The sequence below is a fragment of the Hyla sarda genome, chromosome 1, assembly GCF_029499605.1.
Source record: "Hyla sarda isolate aHylSar1 chromosome 1, aHylSar1.hap1, whole genome shotgun sequence".
Classification (NCBI taxonomy): Eukaryota; Metazoa; Chordata; class Amphibia; order Anura; family Hylidae; genus Hyla; species Hyla sarda.
In genome coordinates this window covers 400,853,757-400,868,317 of record NC_079189.1, presented here as the reverse complement: position 1 = coordinate 400,868,317, position 14,561 = coordinate 400,853,757, and the positions used below count along the sequence as shown (strand labels likewise).

The following is a 14,561-nucleotide window of genomic DNA, read 5'->3' as shown; positions in this document are numbered from 1 at the left end:
CTGCAGCATACCATGGTTTTCAGTTCGGCAAAAAAATGGATGCGGTGCAAAAATGAGCCGACCAAAGACACTATCTCACTCCGGTTGGCTCATTTAAATGAATGAGATCTGGCGCTGGTGCGGTGGGGATACAGCAGCAGCCAGTTTGATAATTTCCCTACCAGATCCAGCAGCCATGTGAAGAAATCATAGTGTGAATGCAGCCTAAGTATGTTTTTTTTCTATTTTTTCACTGCCCCAGCACCATATTAGTTAAAAAAAAAAAAAACTCCTTTAAAGTTTCCTTGTCATTTGCAAAAACGGGGACAATTTAAAGGAGTTATCTGTTGTTTTATAAAATAACATGTAACAGAGATGTGGTGACCCAGTACAGAGTAAAGTGCTCCTCTGTATTTCTGCCCATCCTGTGTGGCAGATGCTGTTCAATGTCCGTCATGGGTCCCCTTTCCTCAGAACTCTCTATATTGCACTAAATGGTGTTTTTTTTTTTTTTTTATACAAAAGAGTTTGTATATTGTATTTCATATGCACTGTTACCTTAAGAAATCTATGTTGCTAAGGACCTTGTTGTTAAGAGGAGTATGCAGTGGTGAACATGTGACTTATCTACCCAATGGGATCTCTCTAAATTGTCCCCTTATATAGTGAGGTCAGGGTTCAGCTCACTCTCTTGTTCCAGTTTAGCTGAGGCACAGTGAAGTGAGGACCTGAGGAGTTTGTCTGGTGTTCCTGAAGGTAGGCCAAGGCCTAGTCCAGCAACCACACATCTACTACAAGTTAACCGCTGCACCATGGGTGAAAGTCAAAGAATAAGTCTATATTCACAGACACTGCTGTCTCTTTGAGATTTAAAACAGCCTTTTAATAGAACATGTTTATTGTAATGGACATTGTGTTCTGGGATGCAAAAATGTTTGGCCCCAGATAAATGAGTCTTATTGTCTTTTATTCAGAGGCAATTGGACTTTGCTTTCAGTTTCTGTCCTGTTTCTCCAACATAGAGACCCAAAAAATTAGGTGCCTGACATCAGGTACAAAACATTGGATATAAAACATATGCATGTCCCAGGAGTCTGCTATGTGCTTGGGATTCAAACCCCACCTACAGTTATGATAAGTAACAAGTATTACAGCTTCTTACATTGCAGGGACAGGTTATAATAGTCATTTATTATAGCTGGTATCCACTACAGACATCTTCTATGTGGGAGTATCGCACAGAAAATGTAATTTTTTTTACGTAAAAATGTATGAGAAAAGGCAATAAAACTGGGACTTTTCTTGGTAAGTGCCAACAAGACTTATCTGATGATGGGCACCAGCAGCTGACATCTGTTATGTATATTGTGCCCTATCACAGATGTCTGTACCCGTCGTTGTGGCAGAGATATGAGGATAATGTGTACAGGATATTAGTGTATGAGCCGGGGAGTTATATGATCACTGTGGATCTCGAGCGCAGTAATAAACAGCAGCATCTTCTGACTTTACTTCTCTTATCTCCAGGTAAGCCATGTTCTTACTATTATCCGTCCTAAAGGTAAATCTTCCTTTAAATAAATCTGTGAAATATGTCCATCCATCCGAAGGATATATACGACCCATGTACTCAGGTTCAATTCCTGGAACTTGTTTGAGCCAAGCAATGAAATAGCTACGAAAATCATATCCAGAAGTAATACATGATAACTGGACTTGTCCTCCATATTTTACAGATTCTGACTGTGGCTGAAGGAGCTGAACCTCAGCCCTGACCCCTGAATAATATAGAGAAATAGAAAAGAGATGACTGGATGATATAGGTGTATATATATATATATATATATATATATATATATATATATATAGGAATATGCAAAGTATGGTGGACTCGCCTTGAGTTAAATACTTATCCCATATATATATATATATATATATATATATATATATAAAATCACATCTCCCTTCACTTGTTCTCTTACCCATATAGAGGAGCAGAAGAAAGCTGCTGACAATAAGCTTCATCTCTTCTCTTACTGCACAATATTTCCTATATATACAGTATATGTGTCATAACTGTACAGGGTCACATGACCAGAATCTTTAAAACCTAAGAGAAACATATTTTACACAACTGGAAGGAAATAAAATATTATTATAAAAATATTTTAGTATAAATATATTCGTATAAAAATACCTTGATCCCACTGTCCCTTCAATGTGTTATCCCAGTAAGGGGATGTATTTTTGTAACCAACGATATTTGGTAAATTCACATATGGCTGATTTGTGGCAGAAAATTCTGTGGCTAAAACCCCCCTCCATGCACCTGACTTGGGTTGTTTCTGTAGCATGTAGCAGAATGTTTGGATTCCCTAATTCAGATCAATGAGGAAGTAGCAGATCCAACTCTGTTTTTCTAATTTCTTATTTTATGCATTACACAGTATATATATATATATACAGATATTATGACTAGTGTTGAGCGGCATAGGCCATATTCGAATTCGCGAATATTTGCGAATATATGGACGAATATTCCTCATATATTCGCGAAAATTCGCATATTCGTAATAATCTCGATTTATTTTCGCATATGCGCAAATTCGCGTATGCGAAAATTAACATATGTGAAAATTAGCATAAACAAAATTAACTTAAGCAAAAATTAGCATATGCGAAAATTCGCACACCAGTCTCACACAGTAGTATTAGAGCCTTCTTTACACCACACAAGCTGGAAGCAGAGAGGGGTGATCACTGTGATGTGTACTGTGAAAAAACAAATTTAAAAATAAAACGAATATTCGTAATTACGAATATATAGCGCTATATTCGCGAATATTCGCGAATTCGCGAATATGCGATATTCGCAAATAAAATTCGTATTGCGAATATTCGCGAGCAACACTAATTATGAGCCTTTATACAGTAAGAATAATTTTGTATTGCTTTCAAAAACAGATTTGAAAAGAGGCACGGCTTGTGTTAGAGCAGTGGTCTCCGATGTGTAGCACCCCCGCCCCCAGTTGTTGTGGTTCCTGGGAGTTCCCTTATAGCTAGAGAAAGTAAGGATACAGACCAATAGCCTAGAGTACTAAGGACAATAAGGACAACACAAAGTTTTAATAAAGTTTTTCTCTTATTATTAGTTCTGGCTTTTCTACTAGTAAAATATCAAAGAGAAAATAAAAAAAACCTGAAGATCACTTTTTTTTTTTTAACCCTATCATATCGTCTTCCTTTCTGATAAATGATTTCAAATTGTATGGAAACCACAGACAGGTTTTTGTAAGACTCTATACTAGTATCATGAAGAGAGATGAGCGAATCGAAGCTGACGAACCCAAATTCGTTACGAATTTCAGGAAATATTCGATTTGCAATGAGTGCGAATATCGCCACGATTCTATTGCACAAATCGCTTAATTAAACTCCATTTACTGCAGTGCAGGCTCCAGGGCATCTAAAATGGTGGATCCACATGTCAGTACATGGGGAAAGGAACGCTGGGAAGGCGGGAAGGCAAGGTGGGAAGGCAGGTAGGCTGGATGACCCTGAATCACATGCAGGAGGCAGACTATCAGCAGCCATCCACCCCTTTGATGTCACAGCCCTATATAATCGGCAGCCATAATTCTGACTCCTCCCTTCATTACAATACATTGCAGGAGGATCATAGGACGCAGAGCCTGTGTGTGTGTATTACAGCAGAAAAAAAGCGCAGTCCAGAAGCGTTTAACATCCTCCTCGTCACATCAGCGTTCCCGTGGAGAGAGCATTGTTTTTTTCACTGAAAATGATTTTTACTGCAGCTGCAGGCCTTAACCTCCCATTAAACTTTCTTCAGCATAGTATTACAGAGAGGGGCAGATAGCTGTGAGTTGCCTCGTACATTTCAACAAGCTGCCTCACCTTCATAAACCTTAGCAGAGTGTTACAGCGTTCTCCTGTTCGCAGCGCCCCGGTCAGACCCGCTGACCGGGTGCGCTGCGATAATGTCTCTAGCTGGGATGCGATTCGCGATGCGGGACGCGCCCGCTCGCGGTGCGCATCCCGACCCGCTTACCAGACTCGCTCCCTGTCTGTGCTGCCCCGGCGTGCGCGGCCCCGCTCCCTAGGGCGCGCCGGGTCTTTGCGATTTAAAGGGCCGGTGCGCCACTGATTGGCGCATGGGTTTTAATTAGTGTCTTCACCTGTGCACTTCCCTATATTACCTCACTTCCCGTGCACTTCCTTGCCGGATCTTGTTGCCATTGTGCCAGTGAAAGCGTTCCTTGTGTGTTCCTAGCCTGTGTTCCAGACCTCTTGCCGTTGCCCCTGACTACGATCCTTGCTTCCTGCCCTGACCTTCTGCTACGTCCGACCTTGCTCTTGTCTAACCCCTTGTACCGCGCCTATCTCAGCAGTCAGAGAGGTTGAGCCGTTGCCGGTGGATACGACCTGGTTGCTACCGCCGCTGCAAGTCCATCCCGCTTTGCGGCGGGCTCTGGTGAAAACCAGTAGCAACTTAGAACCGGTCCACCGACACGGTCCACGCCAATCCCTCTTTGACACAGAGGATCCACCTCCAGCCTGCCGAATCCTGACACAGAGGAGGCTGGAATAATTTTTTAGCGCAATTCAGTGTCTTTGTTCCACAAAAAATCATCTGCTGGTTATACTAGTCTGTAGATGGTATAATAACCAGCAGTCCATTCCTAATAATCTGCGACAGAATGCAATTTTGTGTTTGTTACACAACTTTTTTTGGCTGCAGCACTGTTGTGTACTGCTGGTGTTTTAAAAAAATAGTTTTTTTAAGGGTACTGTAGTGCATTTTTCTGCCATCATAAGTGCATACCGCATACATACATCTAAGTAGTGTACTATTTTGTACCTGTTAATCTGTCAAGGGCCTACAAACTGTGAAAAGACAGACAAAAGTAATCACGGGCTGGTGTTTTACAAAAATACTGAGTTTTTAGGCGTATTGTTGCGCATTTTTCTGCCCTCATCGATGCATACCGCATGCGTACATCTAAATAGTGTACTATTTTTGAACTGTTAATCTGTCAAGGACCTACATACTGTGAAAATCCAGGCAAAAGTACTCACCAGCTGGTGTTGTACTCAAATACTTTTTTAAGTGTATTGTAGAGCATTTTTATGCCCTTATCAGTGCATACCACATACCTACATCTAAGTAGTGTACCATTTTGTACCTGTTAATCTGTCAAGGGCCTAGATACTGCTCTAGACAAATACTGTTTTAAGCATAGTGAAGCGTATTGTACTCACCTCATAAACACAGTAAGTATGTCAGGCAGAGAAGTGCCAGGATGTGCACAGAGGAGGTCCCAATGTTGGCACCACAGCCCTGCATCAACATATGCTTTGCCACCATAAAGCGGCCTGGGAGAACCGTGGCTCCGATGTAGTGGTCCAGGCTGCTGCATCACCCAGTGGCACGCCGCTCCCTCTTTCAGCCACCTAAGGCTCCACCACCTCAGCCGAAGGGAGCCATGTGTCATACCCTCCTTCTGTCTCTCCAGATGCTTCTGCTCTTCCTACTTTTAGTCAGCCATTCCGCCAACAATCCATCGGCGAAGCGATGTCCAAGAGACAACAGTATGCGGCCACTCATCCAATGGCACAGAAGCTGAATGTGCTCCTGTCTAAGTTGCTGGTGCTGCAGTCCCTGCTTTTTCAAGTGGTGGACTCTGTACCTTTCAGAGAACTGATGGCTTGTGCCGAGCCAAAGTGGAGAGTCCCAAGCTGTCATTTCATTGCGAAGAAGACAGTACCAGCCCTGCACAATTTTGTGGAAGAGAAGGTGTTCCAGTCCTTGAGCCTGTCGGGGTGTACCAAAGGGCATAGCAGTGCCGATGTCTGGAGCTGTAACTCTGGTCAGGGACAATACATGTCCTTTACGGCTCACTTGGTGAATGTTGTTCCTGCACAACCACAACCCTAACTTGGACAGGTCACGCTGCTTCCTCCTCCACGCTCTCAGGCTGTTGGTCCTGCGATAGTGTGCGACTCCGCCTCCTCATCCTCCACCGTGTCCTCAGCCTCCACTACCCAGACAAGTCTCAGTGGCCCTTCAGTATACCATGTATGAAGGACACGGCAGTGTCACGTTGTTCTTCACAAGGTTTGCCTTGGCGAAAAGAGTCACACGGGAGGAACTGCTAAAAAGTTATTCATAAAGAAATCGGAGCATGGCTTACTCCACGAAAACTGGAAATGGGAACCATGGTGACTGACAATGGGAAGAACATCTTGCATGCGCTGCGACTGGGAAGGCTGAGTCATGCGCGCTGCATGGCACACATGATCAATCTGGTTGTGAAGCAGTTCCTGAAGTGTCCCCCCCCCCCCCATTTGCAAGACATTCTTGCAATGGGAAGGAAACTTTGCATGCACTTCAGCCACTCGTACACCGCACAGCACACGCTCCTTGAGCTGCAGCGTCAGAATGGTATCCCCCAACATAGTCTTATTTGTGAAGTTGCCACACGTTGGATTTCTCCATATGTTGTACTGGCTGTACAAACAGAGAAAAGCCATCACCAATTTCTTGATGATTCAAGCGGATAGGCAGACTCCCCTGTGTAACTTCAAGGTGAACAGGGGTCAAGTCCTGGAAAGAAAAGTGTGGGAACTGTAACAAACCTCCTCCTCCTCATGTAATCACCTTACTACTGGGGTGACACACTGTAACAAATCCCCTTCTCATGTAATCTCCTTACTACTGGGGTGACACACTGTAACAAATCCCCTTCTCATGTAATATCCTTACTACTGGGGTGACACACTGTAACAAATCCCCTCCTCATGTAATCTCCTTACTACTGGGGTGACACACTGTAACAAATCCCCTCCTCATGTAATCTCCTTACTACTGGGGTGACACACTGTAACAAATCCCCTCCTCATGTAATCTCCTTACTACTGGGGTGACACACTGTAACAAATCCCCTCCTCATGTAATATCCTTACTACTGGGGTGACACACTGTAACAAACCTCCTCTCATGTAATCTCATTACTATTGGGGTGACACACTGTATCAAACCTCCTCATGTAATCACCTTACTACTGGGGTGACACACTGTAACAAACCTCCTCTCATGTAATCTCATTACTATTGGGGTGACACACTGTATCAAACCTCCTCATGTAATCACCTTACTACTGGGGTGACACACTGTAACAAACCTCCTTATGTAATCTCTTTACTACTGGGGTGACACACTGTAGCAAACCTCCTCCTCATGTAATCTCATTACTACTGGGGTGACACACTGTAACAAACCTCCTCATATAATCTCATTACTACTTGGGTGACACACTGTAACAAATCTCCTCCTCATGTAATCTCCTTACTACTGGGGTGATACACTGTAACAAACCTCCTCCTCATGTTGTCTCCTCACTACTGGGGTGACATACTGTAACAAATCTACTCCACATGTAATCTCCTTACTACTGGGGTGACACATTGTAACGAACCTCCTCCTCATGTAATCTCCTCACTACTGGGGTGACACACTGTAACAAATCTCCTTCCATGTAATTGCCTTACTGGAGTGACATGTGACTTCTCCTCCAGCTCAGCCCCGCCTCCTCTACAGCATCACACAGGTCCTTCAACCACGATCTTTCTTCTCCTCCACAGCTAAGCTCCGCCCCCAACATGTGATGGTGACATCATCACAGGTCCTACATTTCCAGCATCTAGCAGTCCGTGCCAGCGGAGGAGAGGGAAGGAGGGTAAGAATAATTTAGAGGTCTGTCCTGCAGGACTAGTGTAACAGGGGCGGCGTTCCTCCTCTGGAAAAAGCAAAGGAACGTCGTTCCTGCGCGTTCCTGCAGGACTTGAGCCCTGAAGGTGAACCAGTGGCAGCTCATACGTGACACCTGCCATTTGCTCAGGCCCTTTGAGGGAGCCACATTATTAGTCATGATTACGGGATGAACGATGTCATTCCACTGCTTCATTTCTTACAACACGTGATGGAAACGATGGCTGGTCCGGGCACTGGAGATGTTGCGCCTACATCTCATGGCCACATGAGCCATGTGGGGGCTGAACTGGAGTAGAAGGAAGGGGAGGGGCACAGTGGAGCAAAGTTTAGGTTTCACCAAATGGGTGGTTTTTCTAGTAATCTTACAGGAGAGGAGGAGCAGGAGCAGCCAGAGAAGCTGGAGGGTTATGAGGAAGGCAAGACAGAGGACCCAGACACAATGTGGCAGTATGCAGTGGAGATGGAGGCAGGTAGTCCCTCCGAGTCACTGGCCCAAATGGCACGATGCTTGCTCACATGCTTGTGTAGTGACAGGCGAATTCACCATTCAGGAGCGAGATGACTTCTGGATCTCCACCTTATTGGACCCTCGCTATTGCCACAAAATAGGGGCCTTTTTTACACCCACTGTGAGGAAGGACAAACTGACCTACTACAGAGGCATCCTATGTAGTCAGTTGGCCGATGCCTTTCAGCGCTATCGTCCATCCTCTCGCAGGTCTAAACGGGGGGGTAGCTGATGAGTAGCTTTCTTCACCTGCATAGTGAAGCAACTCATCAGCTGCCGGTACACCTGGAGCAGGACCTGAACCAGCAGGTGTTGGCATACCTTGACATGCCAACACACCTTGAAGATCCGCCGGACTTCTGGGCAGCCAAACTTGATTTGTGCCCGCAACTTGCAGAGTTTGCCCTTGAAAAGCTGTCCTGCCCGTCCAGCAGTTTGCCATCAGAGCGGGTGTTTAGTGCGGCAGGGGCAATAGTAACCCCAAGGAAAACTTGTCTGTCCATGAAAAATGTGGAGAAACTGACCTTTGTGAAGATGAATCAGGCATGGATCAGCCAGGATTTCCAACCACCAATGCCTGATAGTGTTGCTCGCGAATATTCGCAATGCAAATTTTATTCGCGAATATTCGCATATTCGCGAATTCGCGAATATAGCACTATATATTCGTAATTACCAATTTTCTTTTTTTTCTTCTTTTTTTCCACAGTACACATCACAGTGATCACCCCTCTCTGCTTCCAGCTTGTTTGGTGTAAAGAAGGCTCTAATACTACTGTGGGAGACTGGGGTGCGAATTTTCGCATATGCGAAAAGTTGCATATGTTAATTTTCGCATATGCGAATTTTCGCTTATACTAATTTTGTATATGCTAATTTTCGCATCCACGAATCTTCGCATGTGCGGAAATAAAACGCGAATATTAGGAGGCCATTCACTATATGGCCTCCTCATGCTGCCACACTGTGTCATTCAGCCACTATATGGTATCCTCATACTGATGCTACCTCCAGGCTCTGTCATTGTGCCGCTCTTCAGCAGTGATTCTAAAAGCGATGCCTGTAATCTGCATGTCATACTGAACAACAGTATTATTTCACTACCCCAACACACTCCATATGCATCTTAGAACACAGCAAAGTGTTCTACACCCCCTATTGAGGCTCTCTGTAGGCCAGAAATAGCCGTTTTTAATGTACATTCCTTACAAATAAATTCGAATCAAACCGAAATTCGGTGGATCAGCCGAATCAAATTTTTCTAAAGTTTTCTTATCTCTAATCATGAACACTGTGGTCTTCAAGCACAGTAATACACAGCAGTATCTTCATACTGATCATTCTTTATTTCCATGTAGCCCATGTTGTTTTTTAGAGATGAGCACATTTTTGAAAAATTCTATTCGGCCGATTTGCCAAATTTGCCGAAAAAATTAGGTTCAAGCTGAATTTATTCATGGCGAATTCCTTTTTTCTCCTAACACGCACAGGGAGTGTGCTGTGTTAGTGAAATAATACTGTTATTCAGTAAGACATGCAGATTACATTCATTGCTATTAGAATCACTGCCGCAAAGCATCTGGAAGTGGCAGCAGGGAGACCATATGGTGTCAAAATTTAAGAGAATAAATTGATTTTTTTATGTAATTTTTATTTTATTTTATTTGAATTTATTAACATTTTTTGAGTATCTATTCTGGTGAGCATCAAGCTGGTGGTCTGCAGCGAGGCGAGCTACCTGTTCCAGCCCGTGCCTCTCAGTGCCACCGCCCTCCACTGACAATCAGTTACGGTTCATTGTTATAGCTCCAACCTGTTTAATTGGATTCCTGTGGTAATTCCACAGCTAATATATGATGTCGATGACCATAGGGCCTCAGATTTGAAAAGATTACATCGATTTTTATAAGAAGAAATTTAAGATTTTTAAATTGAAATGTAATATTACACTCCCAAGTTTTATTTTCCCGGTCCCCGGCATTTACTTTGAATAAATAGTGTTGTTTCAAAAGACCAAATCTAACAAGGAGTCACATGTCACATGGCGGCACAATGACAGAGCCTAGAGGTGGCAACATTATGAGGAGACCATACAGTGGCTGAATGATGCAGCATGATGAGACCACATAGTGGCTGAATGACACAGCCTGGAGTTTGCGGCAGCATGAGGAGAACATATAGTGGGTGAATGACACAGCGTGGCGGTGGCGGCAGCAGCAGCAGCATTAGGAGTCCTGAAAGTGACCCGGTGACAGTGTGGTGTGGTGGGCGGCAATAACAGTACCCTGTGATGAAGGTGGGTGAAAAAAGGTCTGATGCGGAGAAATGTTTGTAACTAGGGAGCAGCGCCTTAAATCTGTTTGGTACTATACAGTAACCCCCTGACCTACGATGGCCCCGACATATGATGAAATCGACATACGATGGCCTCTCAGAGGCCATCGCATGTCGATGTCAGCATCGACATACGATGCTTTTATATGTCGGGGCCATCGCATCAACTGCTATCCGACAGCGCAAAATGCTTAAGCTGCTGTCGGATAGCAGTTTAAGCATCACGGACAGGTTCGCTCACCTATCCCCGCTGCTCCCGGTCCACTTCCTCCTCACTACGCACGCCGTGCCGGCGCAGCAGCGTAATAATGTCACCAGAAAGCAAGGCCCGGACCCTGCAGAAGATGCGGAAGAAGCCGGAGGATCCCGAAGAAGACGCCGGAGCAGCGGGACAGCATCGGGAGCGGTGAGAATGCGGTCCGGAGCGGCGGGGACAGGTGAGTAGAACTTCCTATACTTTACATTGCACGGATCCCTCAACATACGATGGATTCGACAAACGATGGGTCGTTTGGAACGAATTACCATCATATGTTGAGGGACCAATGTACATATTTGTGAAGTGGTGTGGCACCATGGTCAATCTACCCTGATGCATCAGGCATTGGAAATCCTGGCTGATCCATGCCTGATTCATGTTCACAAAGGTCGGGCTCTCCACATTTTTCGTGGACAAACGACTTCTCCTTGGGGTTACTATGGCCCCCGCTGCATTAAACACCCGCTCTGATGGCACACTACTGGCCGGGCAGCTTCTCCAGGGCAAACTCTGCAAGTTGCGACCACAAATCAAGTTTGGCTGTCCAGAAGTTCAGCAGATCTTCAAGGTGTGTTGGCATGGGCATGTGAAGGTATTCCTCCACGTGCGGATTCAGGTCCTGCTCCAGGGTAGACTGTAGACTCAGGCTGCTGCTGATGGAGTTGGTACTGCTCCTGCCTCCCCTCCCCAGCAGCCATGGCAGTGGAAGGTGAGTGCAGGGGGCCCCCCGAGGCAGACCTGCGAGAGGATGGACGATGGCGACGATAGGCATCGGCCAACTGACTACGTAGGATGTCTCAGTAGTAGATCAGTTTGTCCTCCCTCTCAGTGGGTGTAAAAAAAGGGGCCCATTTTGTGCCGGAAGTGAGGGTCCAATAAGGTGGAGAGCTAGAAGTTATTCCACTGCCGAATGGTGACAATTCGGCGGTCACTACGCAAGCAAGTGACCATGCATCGTGCCATTTGTGCAAGTGACTCGGAGGGACTCCATCTCCACTGCATACTGCCATGGTGTGTCTGGTTCCTCTGTCTCGCCTTCCTCATAACCCTCTAGCTCCTCTGGCTGCTCCTGCTCCTCCTCTCCTGTTAGATGACTAGAAAAACCGCCCATTTTACGAAGCATAAACTGTGCTCCACTGTGCTCCTCCTCCAGTTCAGCCCCCACAGGGCTCATGTGCCCGTGAGATGTAGGTGCCATATCTCCAGTGCCCTGACCAGCCATAGTTTCCAACACTTGTAGGAAATGAAGCAGTGGAATGACTTAATTCATCCTGTAATTCTGGTGACTGACTAATAATGTGGCTTCCTCAAAGGGCCTGAGCAAACGGCAGGTGTCACGTATGAGCTGCCACTGATTGACATTGAAGTTACACAGGGGTGTCCCCCTATCCGCTTGGATCATCAAATCTGTGATGGCTTTTCTCTGTTCGTATAGTCGGTCCAACAAATGCAGGGTGGAATTCCAACGTGTGGCAACGTCGAAAATCAGACTATGTTGGGAGATACCGTTCTGACACTGTAGCTCAAGGAGGGCGTGCTTTGCGGTGTACGAGTGGCTGAAGTGCATGCAAAGTTTCCTTCCCATTGTTAGGATGTCTTGCAAATGGGGGGAACACTTCAGGAACCACTTGACAACCAGATTGAACATGTGTGCCATGCAGGGCGCATGGCTCAGCCTTCCTTGTCAAAGCGCAGACAAGATGTTCTTCCCGTTGTCAGTGACCGTGGTTCCAGTTTTCGTGGAGCAAGCCATGCTTCAATTTCTTTATGAATGACTTTTAGCAGTTCTTACCCTGTGTGACTCCGTTCCCAAGGCAAACCTTGTGAAGAACAGCATGACACCGCCGTGCCCTGCACACATGGTATGCTGAAGGGGCACTGAGACTTGTCTGGGCAGTGGAAGCTGAGGAGGTGGAATCGCACACTGTCACAGGAACAATGACCTGAGAGTTTGGAGGAGGATGTGGCGTGACCTGTCCAAGTTGCTGTTGTGGCTGTGCAGGAACCACATTCACCTAGTGGGCCATAAAGGACATGTATTGTCCCTGACCATAGTTACAGCTCCACACGTGGGCGCTGCCATGCACCTTGGTACACACCAACAGGCTCAAGGACTGGCCCACCTTCTCTTTCACAAAATTGTACAGGGCTGGTACTGCCTTCTTCGCAACGAAATGATGGCTTGGGACTCTCCACCTTGGCTCAGCACAAGCCATCAGTTCTCTGAAAGATGCAGAGTCCCCCACTTGAAAAAGGAGGGACTGCAGCACCAGCAACTTGGACAGGAGCACATTCATCTTCTGCGCCTCCTTGGCTGCCTGAAAGAGGGAGCGGCGTGGCACTGGGTGATGCAGCAGGCTGGACCACTGCATCGCAGCCATGGTTCTCCCAGGCCGCTTTATGGTTGCGCAGCATGTGTTGACGCAGGGCTGTGGTGCCAACATTGGGATCCTGGCCACGCTTCACCTTCTGCCAACACATCTTGCATGTGGCTATGTTAACCTCCGGGTGCTTTATGAAAAACTGCCACACCGCCGAGTAGCTGATTTTTCCACCAGCAGTCCACACTAATTTACTGTTACTGCCACCATCTCCAGGAACCCCTGTTCCACTACCTCCAGGGAAGGTAAGCTGCTGCGAAGCAGGTGGTCTCCCCCGGGCACGTTTGGATCCAGAATTTCCACTTCTGCCACCTTGCTGACTGCCAACCATGCTACCAACTTGCTGGCTCATCTGCTGCCTCACAGGCAACCTGCAACCCTCTTCTCCTGATGATGATGAAGCCCCTTCTCCCAATTGCCATCGGCCTCATCATCATCGAGTTGTGTCTGCTCGTCACTGATGTCCTCCTCAGGTTCCTCATCAGTGTCTGCTTCAGGACCCTGAACGCTGGTAACACCGCCTCCCATGTCACTCTCCTCATCAATACTTGCCCGCCTAGCGGAAGAAGTGGCAGATGTTTCCTCCATTTCTTGGCTGGGCAGTAGCTGCTGACTATCCTTTATTAGATTCTCCTTACTGAATAGTGGAACTGAACCCACAGCATAAGATACTTCTTTAGAGGAGGGAACAGCATAGGATAGAGGCAATTGGAGGACAGGGACTGTCCCCAGGCCACAGGTTGTGTCTGAGGAACCCACCGACTGTTGACTGGGGGTATCAGATGTCACTTGTAATGAGGTGGATGACCGTGTTAACCAATTCTTGATGGCAGATCGGTTGCTGTTCGAGACATGACCGCTATCTGATAGCAGGAGATCAGGCCTCTCGCTGTGACTCCTGCTTCCACTCTCCCCTAGTCTGCTGTGACCTCTGCCTGTAACTGATGAATTAAGGCCTCTGCCACTCCTCTGTGCATGTCCTGGCACTTCTCTGCCTGAAATACTTAGTGCGTATATGAGGGGGAGTACAATAGGCTTCACTACGCTTAAAACAGTATTTGTCTAGAACAGCAGCAGGTGTGTACTTTTGGCTGCCCTTTCACAGTATCTAGGCACTTGAGAGTTTTTAACAGGTACAAAATAGTACACCACTTAGATGTAGGTATGTGGTATGCACATATGATGGGAGGACAATGCGCTACAGAATGCTTAAAGTATTGGAGTAAAACACCAGCCGCTGATCACTTTTGCCTAGCCTTTCACAGGATCTAGGCCCTTGACAGATTAACAGGTACAAAATAGTACACT

General features: G+C 46.1%; 1 long non-coding RNA gene across 1 annotated transcript in view; it reads left to right on the top strand.

The window, feature by feature from the left end:
• The first annotated feature begins 612 nt into the window (after window positions 1–612).
• The window catches only part of LOC130277242 (uncharacterized), a 50,375-nt gene continuing 36,426 nt past the window's right edge, over window positions 613–14,561 (top strand). The window contains exons 1-2 of the long non-coding RNA XR_008845411.1: window positions 613–735; window positions 1,361–1,506. This is a non-coding gene — a long non-coding RNA (uncharacterized LOC130277242). The remainder of the gene's footprint in view (window positions 736–1,360; window positions 1,507–14,561) is intronic.